This window comes from Lolium perenne, chromosome 2 (genome assembly GCF_019359855.2).
Source record: "Lolium perenne isolate Kyuss_39 chromosome 2, Kyuss_2.0, whole genome shotgun sequence".
Classification (NCBI taxonomy): Eukaryota; Viridiplantae; Streptophyta; class Magnoliopsida; order Poales; family Poaceae; genus Lolium; species Lolium perenne.
The window spans coordinates 260,654,742-260,671,320 of record NC_067245.2 but is presented as its reverse complement, the minus strand read 5'-3'; the positions used below and the strand labels follow the sequence as shown (position 1 = coordinate 260,671,320).

At 44.7% G+C, this 16,579-nt stretch overlaps 1 long non-coding RNA gene across 8 annotated transcripts; it reads left to right on the top strand.

The window, feature by feature from the left end:
• Window positions 1-7,345: 7,345 nt before the first annotated feature.
• Window positions 7,346-14,725, top strand: LOC127335772 (uncharacterized). 8 transcript variants are annotated; one of them, XR_007872997.2, is made up of 11 exons: window positions 7,346-7,918; window positions 8,001-8,312; window positions 8,406-8,530; window positions 9,140-9,263; window positions 9,496-9,587; window positions 9,922-9,996; window positions 10,476-11,114; window positions 11,792-12,058; window positions 12,545-12,686; window positions 13,774-14,015; window positions 14,256-14,725. It is a non-coding gene; the product is annotated as an uncharacterized lncRNA (long non-coding RNA). The 8 variants fall into 8 exon arrangements; XR_007872996.2 differs by lacking the exon at window positions 13,774-14,015 and adding an exon at window positions 11,330-11,390; XR_007872995.2 differs by lacking the exon at window positions 13,774-14,015 and having other exon boundaries at window positions 7,347-7,918; window positions 8,001-8,087; window positions 8,179-8,312.
• Window positions 14,726-16,579: the final 1,854 nt, after the last annotated feature.

Sequence of the window (16,579 nt, the reverse complement as noted above, 5' to 3'; positions counted from 1 at the left end):
ATGTATCATTTTCAAATTCCAACCATATAACAATTTAACGAAGGAGAAACTTCGCCATGAATACTATGAGTAGAAACCAAGGACATACTTGTCCATATGCTACAGCGGAGCGTGTCTCTCTCCCATAAAGTGAATGCTAGGATCCATTTTATTCAAACAAAACAAAAAACAAAAACAAACCGACGCTCCAAGCAAAAGCACATAAGATGTGATGGAATAAAAATATAGTTTCAGGGGAGGAACCTGATAATGTTGTCGATGAAGAAGGGGATGCCTTGGGCATCCCCAAGCTTAGACGCTTGAGTCTTCTTGATATATGCAGGGGTGAACCACCGGGGCATCCCCAAGCTTAGAGCTTTCACTCTCTTTGATCATGTTGCATCATACTCCTCTCTTGATCCTTGAAAACTTCCTCCACACCAAACTCGAAACAACTCATTAGAGGGTTAGTGCACAATATAAATTGACATATTCAGAGGTGACACAATCATTCTTAACACTTCTGGACATTGCATAATGCTACTGGACATTAATGGATCAAAGAAATTCATCCAACATAGCAAAAGAGGCAATGCGAAATAAAAGGCAGAATCTGTCAAAACAGAACAGTTCGTATTGACGAATTTTAAAATGGCACCAGACTTGCTCAGATGAAAATGCTCAAATTGAATGAAAGTTGCGTACATATCTGAGGATCATGCACGTAAATTGGCTTAATTTTCTGAGCTACCTACAGGGAGGTGGACCCAGATTCGTGACAGAAAAGAAATCTGGAACTGCGCAGTAATCCAAATCTAGTACTTACTTTTCTATCAACGGCTTAACTTGGCACAACAAAACACAAAACTAAGATAAGGAGAGGTTGCTACAGTAGTAAACAACTTCCAAGACACAAAATAAAAACAAAGTACTGTAGGTAAAAACATGGGTTGTCTCCCATAAGCGCTTTTCTTTAACGCCTTTCAGCTAGGCGCAGAAAGTGTGCATCAAGTATTATCAAAGGGTGATGCATCGTTATCATGAGCTCCCCCATCCATAGTGGTACTAAGGGCTTTGTCAATTTTAGGTCTATAATAATACTTCTTTGGTCTAGGCACTTTAGAGACATACATAAACTTTTGCTCCTTACCCACATAAGCTTTCTCCTTATATTTAAGAGAAGAAAATGTTGAACCCAAGGTTCCCATAGCTTTTTCAAGTTCGTCAATCCTATTGATTTGATCATCATGGACATCATTAGTTCCTAGGACACTAATTCTTTCATCAATTCCTCCTAAGGATTTATCAAGTTCATCAGTTTTATCAAGTAATATTTCCAATTTAGCTTCAATACTTGGAAAATTTTTCTCTATGGTTTCCAATTTTTTCATAACATCTTCAAGAGAGATTTCAGTTTTAACTTTATCAACAGGGGGTATTCCAAATAAACTCTCAATAATGCAACTAGCTTCTAATGCAGGAGTACTTAAGAAGTCACCTTTTGCGAGACTATCAAGAACATATCTATTCCAGCTAGAGATACCAACATAAAAATTCCTGAGTAAAATAATGGTGGAGTGTTTCTTAGTGCATCTATTATGGGCATCACTAATTCTATACCAAGCATCTCTCAAACATTCTCCCCCTCGTTGCTTAAATGTACGAACTTCAACTTCAGGATTACTCATTTTAGTAGTAGTAAATAAAGCAAACTAGATAAAGTAAATGCAAGTAAAGTAATTTTTTTTGTGTTTTTGATATAGCAAACAAGATAGCAAATAAAGTAAAACTAGCAACTAATTTTTTTTTGTATTTTGATTTAGTGCAGCAAACAAAGTAGTAAATAAAACTAAGCAAGACAAAAACAAAGTAAAGAGATTGAGAAGTGGAGACTCCCCTTGCAGCGTGTCTTGATCTCCCCGGCAACGGCGCCACCCCGCTGGAACAGGCCCCAGACGCATTTCCGGTCACGGCGGACACAAACGGTCGCTCAGCGTGCGTTTGCGTCGCGCCACTGGAGATGCCCTAATCTACGGAATTGATCTATACTAGGAACCGGTCAGATTTTGGATCAAGATCGGGTGCTGCGCCCCCGAGGAGAGATCTCCCCGGGGGCGGCGATCGTTGCGGAAGAGGTGGAAGTTCTTAGGATCGGCGTCGTGAGACTAACCGCTCTAATACCATGTAGAAAGTTGTAGAACCCTAATATTTGTTTCGTTTCGTTTATTCCGGTGATCCTCATGGGGTATATATAGAAGTACACGAGGGAGGAGACTTGGAGTACAAGATGTTATCTCTAGAGTCCTAGTCTATCTCTATGTCCTATACGTATTCTAACACTGTGCACGTGTGTAAAAAGCATCAACACCGATATGCTTGGTCAGCTCATGCTTGACCGGATCACGTGCAATACTGATAGCACCTGTACTGTCAGACAAAAGTGGAGTGGGTGTCGTAACAAAGACCCCAAAATCTGCAAGCAACCACCGTAACCAAGTCACCTCAGCAATCAACAAAGCCATAGCCCGCAACTCAGCCTCAACACTCGAATGGGAAACTGCGACCTGTTTCTTCGTCTTCCAAGCAACAAGCGAACCACCAAGAAACACACAGTAAGCAGAAAGCGAACGACGATCCGTAGGATCACTCGCCCATGTAGCATCCGAATAGCACTGGAGCTGGAGAGAGCTGGAACGGGGAAAGAAAAGGCGACGAGTGATCGTGCCACGAAGATAACGAAGAACACTGAGGAGATGACTATAGTGAACAGTGGTAGGAGAGGAGACAAACTGACTCAGAATATGAACAGGATAAGAAATATCAGGACGAGTGACATCAAGATAAACAAGACTCCCAACAAGATGGCGATAACGGGTGGGATCAGGAAGAGGATCACCATCAGTAGGACGAAGCTTAACATTAAGCTCCATAGGAGTATCGACTGTGCGCTCATCCCCAAGAGCAACACGAGCATGAAGATCCTGAATGTACTTTTCCTGAGAGATAGAAAAGCCATCAGAAGTGGAGGAAACCTCAATGCCAAGAAAATAGCGAAGATGACCAAGATCAGTCATAAGAAACTGATCACGAAGACGAGCCTTGACGAAGGCAATATACTCAGGATCATCACCAGTAATGATCATATCATCAACATATAGAAGAAGAAGAGTACGTCCACGAGGAGAAGTGTGAACGAAAAGTGCTGGATCATGAAGACTAGGAGAGAAACCAGCAGCAGTCACGACAGAGGCGAAGTGCTCAAACCAGGCACGAGGGGCCTATTTGAGACCATAGAGAGAACGTCGAAGACGACAAACCATCCCATCGGGAACAGAATACCCAGGAGGAGGCTGCATGTAAACCTCCTCACTCAACTCGCCATTAAGAAAAGCATTCTGAACATCAAGCTGGGAGACAAACCAGCGGCGAACAGAAGCAACAACAAGAAGGGTACGCACAGTAGTCATATGAGTCACAGGGGCAAAAGTCTCATCATAGTCACGGCCGTGCTCCTGCTGAAAACCACGAGCCACAAGACGCGCTTTATAGTGCTCAAGAGATCCATCAGAGCGAGTCTTAATTTTATAGACCCACTTACACGTGATGGGACGAACACCAGAAGGGGGAGAAACAAGATCCCAAGTGCCAGTGCGCTCAAGCGCAGCGATCTCCTCAGCCATGGCAAGCTGCCATTCAGGATGACGCTCGGCATCCCGATAAGAAGTCGGCTCGGAAACGACAGAGAGACCATACTGACTAGGAGAGTAACGAAGTGGAGCACGATGCTGACGAACAGGCCGGGAAGGGGGAAGCTCATCTGCCGAAGACAAGTCAGCAGAAGAAGAGGAAGAAGGGACAGCATCGGAAGGAGCCGAAGCCGGAGAACGAGGAGTACTAGGTGGACTAGACGAACGAGAGGAGGGCGCCGAAGGGGGCGCATCAGAAGTAGGAGGGAGGGGAGGAGGGACAACAGGGGGTGCATCCGGAAAAACAAGAAAAGAGATATCATCCACCGGGTAAGTACCCGAGGTGGGGCGAGGATAGAAGGGACGCGTCTCATGAAATGTGACGTCACGAGAGATGCGCATCCAACGACCAACGGGGTCCCAACAGTGATAGCCCTTATGCTCATCACTGTATCCAAGAAAAACACACTCAACAGACTGAGCGGTCAGTTTGGTGCGTTCGCGAGGAGGCAGAAGGACATAGCAGACACAACCAAATGAACGGAGAGTCGAGTAGTCCGGAGAAACACCAGAGAGACGCTCGAGAGGAATCCCACCCTGTAGAGCAGCGGAAGGCTGAATGTTAATGAGGTGGGCCGACGTAGCGACAGCCTCAGCCCAGAAATGTGGCGGGAGAGAAGAGGCAATCATCATAGCACGGGTGGTCTCAAGAAGATGATGATGCTTACGCTCGGCGACGCCATTTTGAGCATGCGCGCCGGGACAAGAAAACTGAGCGAGGGTGCCCTCCTCAGCAAGGACACCATGAAGGTGCTGAGAGATATACTCACCAGCAGAATCAGCACGGAACACGCGAATGGGTGAGGAATACTGAGTGCGGACCATGGCCGCAAAACGCTGATAAATAGAGAGCACCTCACTGCGAGAGCGCATGAAAAACACCCAGGTGTACCGTGAAAAATCATCAATGAATAAGATATAGTATCGATGGCCCCCTTTCGAAGCGAAGGGAGCCGGACCCCAAACATCTGAATGGACTAAATCGAACGGTCGCTGAGAGACAGATACACTAATAGGGTAGGGAAGCTGAATCTGTTTGCCTAACCTACAACCCTAACAGTGTAACGACCCATCTCCAGAGACAGACCCCAGAAGGCCACGATGAACCAAAGACGATAGGCGAGAGTCACAAAGGTGACCAAGACGATGATGCCACTGCTGAAAAGAGCCGGTGACAGAGGCAACAACCGGAGAAGAACTGGCATATGAAGTGGCAGCGGAAGGAACACGAAGCCAGTCTAACTCCCAAAGCCCCGGAGACTGACGGCTACGAGGGCCAGCTCCAACCAGGGCCTTTGTGCGACGATCCTGAACCGCACAAGACTCAGCGTCAAGAATGACGCGACAACCAGAATCGGTGAGCTGGCTAGCAGAGAAAAGGTTCATCTGAAGGCGAGGAACATGAGAAACATCAGGGACAGAGAAAGAGGGAGTAGAAAGAGTGTCTGTACTAGAAACAGGAATAGAGGTACCATCATCCGTGACAACACAGACAGGAGAAATAAGAGACCGAAGAGCAGACAGAATAGAAGACTCAGAGGTCATATGAAAGGAAGCTCCAGAATCTAGATACCACGGGGACGTACCTGACTGTGTAGAAAGTGGTGGTCGCGCAGTGCCAGAAGAGTCAGTCACAGAACCAGCAGCGCCTGGCGAGGAAGAGTCTGGAGTAGCGAGCAGACCACGAAGACCCCTGAGAATGTCCTGATTAGAGAGTGCAATTGCAGAAGATCCTGAAGAGCGAGCCTGCTGACGATCCTGGAACTGCTGACGTAAACTGGGATCCCGCGTCCAGCAGGTGGAGGAAGTGTGGCCAACCTTGCCACAGTAGGTGCAATGAGGACGAGGGCGGAGACTCGGACCGCGAGGCTGCTGACGTAAACTGGAATCCCAAGCATCAAGCAGGCAGTGAAGCTGCGCTATCTCATGCGCAGAGAGGGACGCGACTGGAGAGGTCGGCGTACAATCAGGTGCCGACGAGGAGCTATCACCCACACGCACAGAGGCCACCAAAGGGGACGACGGAGAGCAACATGCCGATGAAGACAGAGTCGGCAAAGCGCGGTCATAACCACGTGAAAAGGCCGCGAAAGTCGATGTAGAGCGGCAGGCCGACGCAGACGGAGTCGACGAAGCGCGGCCATAACCGTGGGAAGAGGCCGCAAAAGTCGATGTAGAGCGACGGGCCGACGTAGACGAAGTCGGCGAAGCGCGGGCAGAGCCGCATGAAGAGGCCGCAAAAGTCGGTATAGAGCGGTGAGCCGACGTAGACGGAGTCGGTGAAGCACAGGCAGAGCCGCGTGAAGAGGCCGCAAACGGCGACGAAGAATGGCTAGCCGTCATACACGGAGGCAGCAGACGAATACCAAGTACCGAAGGGAGGCCCAAAGATAAAGCGGGATCAGCGGAAGAAGACATCGGGTAACAACAGCAGACGACAGTATTTTTTTTCTCTTTTTTTTTACTCACGATCTGGTCAATCCACAGATACAGCCGAGCGGGCGCTGGAGCTAGGCCGAGCGGGCGCTGGAGAGGGAATCGGGCGCCGGGCGGCCGGGCAAGCAGGAGGAATCGGGCAAGCAGGAGGAATCGAGCGGGCGCCGGAGCTAGGCCGAGCGGGCGCTGGAGAGGGAATAGGGCGCCGGGCGGCCGGGCAAGCAGGAGGAATCGGGCAAGCGGCCGGGCGGAATCGGCCGCCCGAGCAGTGGAGAATCGGCCGGGCGACAAAGATCGATGGAGGCCGTCGGGCGGCTGGAACGATGGAGGGCGTCGGGCCTGGCGCCTGGAGGAGCTCGAGCGGAGCGGAGTAGGAGGCGTCGGGCCAAGATCGGCCGAGCGGGGGCGGCGTCGGGCCAAGAAGATAGGCGTCGGGCCAAGATCGGCCAACCGGAGCAGGAGATCCGGCGCGGGCCGGCACAGGGAAGCAGCGGAGAGACGAAGGGCGACTGACAAGCAACGTCGGGAAAATTTAGAGAACCAATTTCGGCTCTGATACCATGTTAGGTAATATGCTTGTTGTATTACCAGGGGCCAAAGGCCACAATATATAGTACATGTACAGTTGCATATATGCAGAAAGCCCCCTAACATATGGAGAAACTACAAAATACAGATATATACATCTAACACTGAATGTTATAGTTCCGGTTGCTTAGTAACTGGAATAAGTTTCAACAAATTCAGTGTGTTTTTCGTTGTGTACTTCCAAATGGTTTTTCATTAGTAGATTTCTCTTCTTGGATTATCTCCTCTGCATTCATGGTTCCCATCATTGTCTGCTGCAATAGCTTCAGTACCTTTCTTTTAAACAGAAGGCCTCATGGCCCGGCTTCTAAAGGTATAATAGCTGCCCCCCCATGGGGGTCTCACAGCGCTCCTACATTCTCAGCCATCCGATTTTTACTGTACGTGGCCAGCATTCGATCTCATCCGTCCGTTTCTGGCAGTGTAGCTCCTCCTGGTTGGCTAGCGAAATCCATGCAATAGCCCTTATCTACCCGCGTATGGCTGCGTTTAGGTCCCACGGTCGGTCGGGTCCGCCCGTCAGTCAGTGTGGGTCGTTTCTGGGTCGCGCTTGCCTCGCGTCGGTCGAGGCAAAATATCTTCTCCGCGCGAAACCCTACCTCACCCAATCGCGCACCCAGCTCCTCCCCAATCCCCTCCCGTTCTTCTCATGGCGCGTCTGGCGGCGCTGCTCCGCCTCCCTGGCTGCCCACCCTTCTCCTTCTCCCACTCCCCATCTCCAACCCCCAGCCCCCGCGCTGCTCTGCCTCCCTCGCCGGCCGCCGGCCAGCAGGAGTAGCGCACCGCCGGCGCAAGCAGGAGGGGCTGCTGGAGCTCCGCCCTTGATGGTGATGGCGGACTCGAGCTCACGCCGGCGACCTCCACAGGAGCAGCGCGGGCGACCTCCACAGCGGCAGCGCGGGCGACCTCCCTAGCCGCGTTTCTGGAGGCAGAGGACGGCGCAGCTCCACCACCTCGCCCGCAGCGCAAGGACACCCGCTTCCTGCTCCTCTTGGCCAGCCCTGTCTCCTGCACAGCCTGACGCCTTCCCCACCATGAGAAGACAGGGGAGAGGACTTCATGGTCTGCAACGTCCATCCATGGCCCCTCTACATGGAGCGGCAGCCAGCCATGTCCAGCTTCCTCTGGCCCAAACCATCTCTCCACGTCCATGCCTTTGCTGATTTGAGGTACTCACTCCTCTCTTCCTCTTGATTTGCCTCATCCCTTCTCTCTTCCACTCCCATAATTTATGGTCTTTGTTTTGTGCAGATGTGTTTTTGCATCTATGCATATGAACTGTTTGAGGAAATGTCTAAGCAGGCTGCATATAAATTGTTTGAGGAAATGTCTAAACAGGTTGCACGAACAAAATATCTACCTTTTTAGGGCTATTTTGTCATCTTTTCTTACATATGATGGTCAAGCTGGTTATGTTTCTTACCGTCAGAGTGAGAATCTTAACCCTTACAATGGTGGTGGTTGTTGTCTTGTACAACTTGCCACAAATCAGTGATTGCACATGGTGCTCAATACACATACTCTAATTTAAATGTTTTGTTGTTGATGCATTGCATTGCCGAGGTAATTGGCTACATTAATTCTGTTAAAATTCATAGTATTATCCTTCTTCATTTATGGTATTTCATTTTGTTTCTCCTCCACATTATTTGGTAGGTACTGAGAGCAGCTACCTTGACATAGGGCATGCTCCCGAGGAAGGGGTTGAGGAGGTCAGGGTGAGGGGCAGAGAGAGACTCCCCCAGTTTTAGCTTGTGGCTCTGGTGTACTGGACAAATTAGGTATTTATCTTACTTGCATGATCCTATTGTTTCCGCAGAATTCGGCACCCACCTAAATATGCACATGGTATTCATGGAAGCTGTTATATTGATTCCTTGGATTCTCTCGGAATGTTATTGTATATGTATGTATGAGCATCGGACATAGGTGTACCTGCCATATGTATGGAGGTTATTTTTGTACAGCATTTTCTTCAGATTACAAAATTGAATTAATATGACACTTTACATTATTGCTTTCTATAAAAATTGTTTTATAGCTCTATAATATATAACATCGGTTGCACACATTTTTCTTCTTATAAAAAATTGTTTATAGCTCTATAATATATAAAAAATTGTTTATAGCTTTATATAACATCGGTTGAATTAATATGGTATCCGGTTTTTCCCGCCAAAGTGACAGATTGGTCAACGACAATGTTCCATGTTGTATACAGATCAACAACCTTCAGCATCTATCAATTGGTTCCCATGTGTTTTTATATTACATTTTATCATGTGTTTTTATATTACACAACACATACATTTTATCATGGAATTGTAGTACATCACATTATCACTAAAATAGTTTGTCTGATGGCCTATATATGCACTTCTTCTTTTCAGGTTCAGTTTAGAGCCATTGATCTATCATAAAGCATGATGATAAAGCGGATAAGTGTTATTTATACCATGGCATCACAGGTTGCCGACTCTGACCTTGCCGCCCATTAACAGCCAGGTGTTCGAGGTAACCCTTCTTTGTATTTGCTACTTTTTTTACCTGAATATGCAGATTACAAGGAAGTATCTGTATTTTTGTCCTTTGTTCTTGCATGGAGGGTTTGTATTTACTCACGGCTTATTATAAACAGATTTGACCTTCTGTATTTGTATAAGTACATACAGACTGGTTGCTTTACAGTATTGAATTATGTACTGTGATCTTAATACTTATGTATTATTACATTTGTCTTGACTAGGGAAACTACCAGGTTGGAGGATTCAATGCGTGTTGGGTGCCCATACATAGTGCAGATTTCTGCTGGATTAATTATTCTCTTCCACATTCTTGGTAAGCTTTAAGCTCTGATTTCATTTTATATTCAGTTGGGTGGCCAGTTTGCTCATAATCCGGGAGCACAGAAGGTTAAGCTCTTCTATTGATATTTCAGGCACCTCTTACCGTACACATTCTCTCTTCTCTGTTAAAGCACCTCTCACTGTCTCATAGCTCAAATGTGATATCAGTATACCTATCACTTAGATAATTGTGTTGTCTTATTCTCGAGCAAGCTTATGTTGACTACATATTTATATGGGTTATCCCTAGACCTAAAATGGTCTAAAATATTTTCAACATGGTTTACGTATAGATTCAGCAAATGACTTAAGCATATCTTCTGCAGCTTCTGTTGGATAGAGCATTGGGCACTTGATATGTTGTGTAGACTTTTCTGCTGGGAGCAAATTATGCATATAAGGTCTCCATTCTCTCTCTCTCTCTCTGAATCAATGCAAGTTTTTAGATCACAGCATGGTGGATACTACGATGGGGAACAATGTGTTCCTTCATTGTTTATCTATTAGAAAAAGAAGCATGTATAATTATTGGGGTGGATCTTGGATGTGCGATTCTTTTCATCCCCTATTGATGCGAAGTGGGCATGTCCCATCCTTTGGTTTCCTATTAATTTCTAGAATCTATTAGGATCGATGCACACAATATACCTGAAGTAGCGTGCATACCTGATTATGAATTGTAGGCTCTATAAAAATGGTGTAGTGTTTACATGTTATATTGTATTGTTTAACGTTTGATGCAGCATTTTAGATCTCTTCACTTTTTTTTTCTTGGTGCTTATACTTTTCGCAGCAACGAGTTTCGTGCCCTCGCCATTTTCTGTGTTCTGCTTTCATAAACCACTCTGCTGGTGCTGACACCTTCATACTTCTATTTCAGATAATGACATGGCTATGACGAACACGGAATGGTCATCCGATCATTCCAGGTGTAATTTTTTTATGTATGGTACGCTAAAAAGCACGGATACGGCAGAAACTGACGAACTGCCGTCCTGATACGGCGGGTTACGGCGGGATACGTCCAAATGGGGCAGTATTCTCTTTTCTGATCTCTTTCTCATTAATTTTCTGTCATAACTTTATATTACATGGCATGTATTTTTTATTTTATATATACTCGCCGTATCCCCAAATGGCTGTTTTTGAAAAATGCCGTATCCCGTATCCCCATCTTTCTGTCCCCGTGTCCGTGCTTTTTAGACGGTACGGGCTATGGGAATACTTCAATCTTCATGCCCTTGTATTATGTGAATTGATATAGTTTGATTACAGAGTATCTTGCCAAAGCATTACTACGAATTGTGTAACTTCCTGACCATAAGCAGCAGATAACCTTGTTGTATCATGCAGCGACATACTTCATTTCACCTCGTTTGGAAACAATATTTTGTTTGGCGAGGTGCTCAAGACGCTGGAAAGTATTTGTTTTAGCCAGCGGAGTCTCTGGTCATATATCCCTCTGTTCCATGAAATTGACCCGAAGGACCTATTGGAAAGCATTGGAAATTTGAGCAAGGTACTGCATTGTTTGATTGTTCAGAAGGCAAGCTCTGCTTGGTTTGAACTCTGATGTATTTGTCCTAGTGACTGGGACACTTTATATCATGAGCGTGACTTGTTTAGAAGATGTGATTTATGTTCCATGTATTCCTTAAGAAGTGATTATGCCTTTCTACGGTTTGCTAGCGAAAAATAAAGTGAAAATAAATGGCATTTTCTACTGTTTTCCAGTACATTCTGTAAGGTGCAAGGATGCTCTGGTTTCTGTTGCATTTGCCACGTTTGATATATAGTAAGCTTCTGCTAAACCATGGGCATAATTTCCAGTTCTCATCTTCTTTTTTGAACTGAGAGGCTCACGTCCCTGATTTCAATAGTAGATGAAACCCATAAATACAAGGGCTTTATGTTACCGCAAGATCCCCAACACACTAGCATCTACTGGAACAACCTCTAATCTAATGATTGTTTCTTATTCTGAATTCTTGAAGGTCCTTTTAGTTTTTATCTCATAGGTTCATCATTGAAATGGCTCTTTTGTCGCCTGGTCATCACTCTTTCATTATTTTTCACTAATAGCCTGGATTAGATGATAGATGTACTGAAACTTGTGTATTTTTTCATTCAGCGGTATGAAAGTAGTATGGAACTATTGGCATCTAAATGAAATTCTGAACTGTTTTCCCTTTGTAGACCACCATCATGTGATTGAAAGTGGATTGGTTAGGAAGGAGGAGTGTGGCCGTGCTTGGTGATTAAAGGCTACAACAACGATGTGGCTGGCTGGTTGTTGACTACTCCCTGGTGCAGAAGATCTCCATGGTGTTGTTAGGCCGTGGATGTGTCCTTCGGTATGTCCTTGTTTCTTGTGCTCTGGTCCGTTCATTTTCTGGCGATGCTGAGCTACAAGATGAGACTAACGTTAGTGGGATATGAGGTGCTTGGTCAGAAGTTCATAAGGTATGCATCATTTGTGGTGGTGTTCGCTACAGTCTTCTATATATGATCTCTCATAGCTGCTTGAATCGATTTTTCACTATTATCACGCCATATAGTTTTGTATATTAAAATCTAGCTTGACTATTCTTCATGTACCTGATGGAGCAATGTACGAGAATATTTATTTTTTAACTGATCCAGCATGTATTGTCTACTTAGTGTGATTGGCTAACTAACTATACATTTATTTTCTGTCACGCAATATATACTATTTAACTTCAGCTCGCATTCGTCCAAATACCTAGCTGATTTTTCTCTCTCCTTTCATTTGTTTATCTCCAGATCCGGAATTACAAATTCATCCATGTATTTGTGGTTACACAATGTTAGGAATTGTTCAGCCAATTCTAGAGTTCAGCATGCTCCATTATTCTAAACTTTGTAGTGTCAGTATTTGGCACATGTTGGTCCAATGCCTGTTGAATGTACAATGCTATCTGAACACAGGTGTCTTACAGATCAGGTCTGTGATGTTTCTTTCCCGGTCACAGTTGCTAGCCCCAGACCCAGCCAATGAAGTTAGGCTGGCATGCCATCATGATCAAAACCTGATGTAAAGTGTGCTCTGTTTTCTACATTGCAACATGAGGTACATCTTTTCCTACTTCATCTATGATTGTTAGGTTGCATTCCCTACTCTTTATCTGCTCATTCGTTGATTCAAGTATCTCCTGAACCTTCTCTGTCAATATTGAGGCAGCAGGCTAGGGTGGCATAGCAGTGCCTTAGACTTCTTGCGGACAAGTTGGTCTTATATTTCTAAAAATTTCAAGTAACTAAGAACCTATTGAATCAAATGAGAGTAGCTTGCGTAGTTCTATGGTAATTTGATTAGCTCAGAACAACCGAAGGTTAACAAGATGGCAGGCTGCTAGGACTTGAATGCAATTGGAGACATAGGAAGAACTTACCTTTGCTATATTTCTATTATGAGTTTTTTTAAAGAGGAAAAAAGCCTTGCCCTATTCCATTAATTAAGATAGGAGTTACAAGAAAGTAAAGAGTGCATTACAACCCAAGAATACTCTCGCGACATCGAAAGCTCACATATGTATGAATATAATATCTTAAATTTAATTTAGAGTAAATAAAAAGGTGGCAGACGAGGTCTCATCCACAGGTCACTTAAAGAAAGGAGAAGAGTGCAATCAGTAATCTTTATCTATTCCCGACCTTTATTATTTTCCATCAATCACCTTTTATTGTCTAAGTTATGCTGGAAGAAAACTTTTGTTTTTAAAATGGGTTATTCACATTTTTGGTTGAAGTGCTTTTGTGATGAAAAAAACTTAGTCATATATCTTTTGATTTGGCTGTTCTCTATACCTATAGTTTTTTCTCATCTCACCTCTCTTGACACAGTTCATATCACACTTCCAAAGGCAAGTAAATTGTTGAGTACCATATGTAATAAGAGTACAATTTATCTTTTTGCTCTAATCCTTCAACACATATTGTTGTTCCAATTTCCATTTCCTAAATTACTTAATTTTGTCATTGCTGAGGACATGTAAACTATCTGGAAGCTCCATTTTTTTAATGTACCATGCAAGACTTACAGGATTTCAGTGACAACCTTTACCAGTACAGCTTGCCACATACCAGGACCTGAAGTCAGTATTAGATTTTGTGTGCGTACTTTGCTAAATTGATTAACTACCTTTTGATGATTCCAGAGCATATGATTGACTTGAATTTTCAACATTAAGAAAATAAGGCCTTCTGAACAGATGCAGCCCATGTATCAGTCAGATACAGAACCAAAACAAGATATAGATCAGTATAGATATGAAAAACTCTATCGTCCTTATAAGATGGTATCATGCATACATAACAAGTTACGCCGGAGGGTAACCCACACTTGACGGGCTCGTGTGGCAAGGCCCTCCATCCGTGCCTCACATCAGACAAAGAGCAGGTCAATTTTTTCTCCTTTTATTTATTCATCTCGACTTCCATAACCAAAATAAGCCAGTAAAGATTTTTCTAGCTGCGCAATAACCTTTGTGATACAATCTAAGAATTCAGCCATGTGTTCTAGGTTTATATTGTTGGGAATTATTCAGGTAGCTTTAAATTAGATTGGTGTGCTCCATCATTTCAATTATTTATCTTCAGTCATGGGCCCGAAAGAATTACTAAATCCTACTCATGACAGATCTGGACGAAATCAATCACACAGGAAAAGATCCTGAGATCGACATGAAGCAAGGACACAAGAAGGCATGAAGATCAACTAGCAGCCGCATGTGATCATGGCGGACCTATTGTTCAACATTGACGACAAGCCGCACCTGAAATGATGGTGAGGTAGAAGGTACCCCTCCAAGACAGCCTTGAAAGGGAACATAATGTACCCGAGGACACGAGATGTGCATACTGGTGCCCAATGCAATCTTTCTTTGCTAACTTATCTCTCACAGGCAATAAATATTTCAGATATGCTTATGTTCTGTCCCTTCTCACCAAAGATAAAATTGTCTGACTTAAAAAATATAACCAAGAAACAAATAACTGATTCCCACGTTTGGGAGATCCAAAAATGTTCTAGCTTATATAAGAACAAAATTTGTTGCTTCCAGTAACTATAAGTATGAGCTTCAGTAGTTATGGAGATTTTTATGTCAATTGCTTACAATATTGTAATATTAGCTGCAATTTTTTATTGCATTAATATAAAATGAACAACGACACAAGTTTTACGGGCTCGTGCGCCAAGGCGCACATCTAAATCTAGTTATAAATAAAGCCCTTCTAGCAACGGTACATCATAGTTAAAGTACCACGCACACAAGACACGCCCATGGCGTCACAAGTTCGACCCTGCCAGGTCCAGAAGACACACCAAACACCGGATACAAAGCCGATAGAAGCTACACAGAGGACTCAACCAAACTAGGTAGAAGCTGAAGCAAGTCCTTGGTCGAGTCGCCGCACGGGTCCTCCGCTACTCAGCCCGTAGTCGCGCGTAGTCTCCTGACATCGTCCACCGCCGCGTCCAACATCGTCCGGTCCTTCTATCTGACCAGAACCCTCCAGGACTGCATATGAATAAGCATGTGATAAAACGTTGGCATGCGCGAAGAGTCTGTTTGACTGGATGTGCTTCTCACCTGCTATTGGGCGGTTTGGGAAGGCATTTAGTTTTTGGATGATGTCAGTTGGTGTATTGTCACCCCCTTCATCCCACTGTAGGTCTAGTGAGGTGGCTTCGAGGTTGATTTTTTGTATTGCTTCTTGTAAGGTTTGCGAATAATCTAATAAAAAGCCGTGTGCATTCTTTGGATGCAGAAGCTGGGGCGATTTTTCCCCTTTTTCGAAAAAAAAGTTAAAAAAACTCCCTCCAACAAGCTAGTGAAGCTTCAGCTCAAGTTGTGCTTCACCTTTCACTGTCCATATGGTACAAGTCTTCAACGAATTCTTGCACTTGAAACAATGATCATCCTTGTTGATGAACACATCTGCTTCCATCTCACTTACGTACTCTACTGAACAAATTTCTCTAACAAACTCAAACTAAGAAAGAGATATCGGACGAGAAAAATAACTAGGGGTTTCGGAGGAAAACCTAAACAGAAAAAAAAAGATAATTTATGGTCTTTTTTGTGTGGACAAAGTGCCATTTATCACCCAAACATACTTCTATATATCCAAAAAAAGCAAGAAATTGCCGTTATGTCCTTCCTGTCCTTTGACGAAATAACCCTAAAACTCCATGATCATGTGTTGATGCCAATCAGCCATATGAGGCGGCGGGGAAACAGGCTTAGCCGGGAAATTTAGGGGAGGATGGTGATCAATTAAATACGTAACAACAACGGTCATGGAGTCATTGTCATGGCACATGCTCTTCGTAGCTACCTGTGGCGACGTCGATGGCGAGAAGAACATGGTAGGGTGGTAGTGCTACATACTAACTTAGTGACTTGGGAGACGAGGGGTTACCGACCGCGCACTTATGTTGGAGCCGAACCTACCATTCTCTCAAACCAATCAATGCCACGACATTGCCAAGTCTGTAAACACCTAGTCCCCAAAACCACCCGCAAACTACCTTTTTAGTGAAAACTAGGTTGGGATATATTCTTAGTTTTGAAAATTTAGGGTTAAAATCAACTAGATTAAAGCGCAGTTTAGCCGGTCAACTCGATTGGAGGGTGAAAAATAAAATTAATCCTCCCCCCTCTAGATATTTTTTAGGGCAATCCCCACTCTAGATAGTAATGGGTACACTAGTAGAAAAAGAGGCTTCCATACGCCCCCTTTAGTCCCCAAAATGTCCGAACCACGACCAATGGGGTCTTTAGTCACGGTTCAGGAGGCGAACCACGATTGAAGGTCTGGGTCCAGTGGGCTCGGTCGGCAGCTGGTGGACGGGAGGGGCTTTAGTTCTGGTTGGCCTGGCCAACCGCGACTAAAGGTCCTCAGGCCTGGCCCGAAGGCCTTTAGTCGCGGTTGGCCAGGCCAACCGAGACTAAAGGC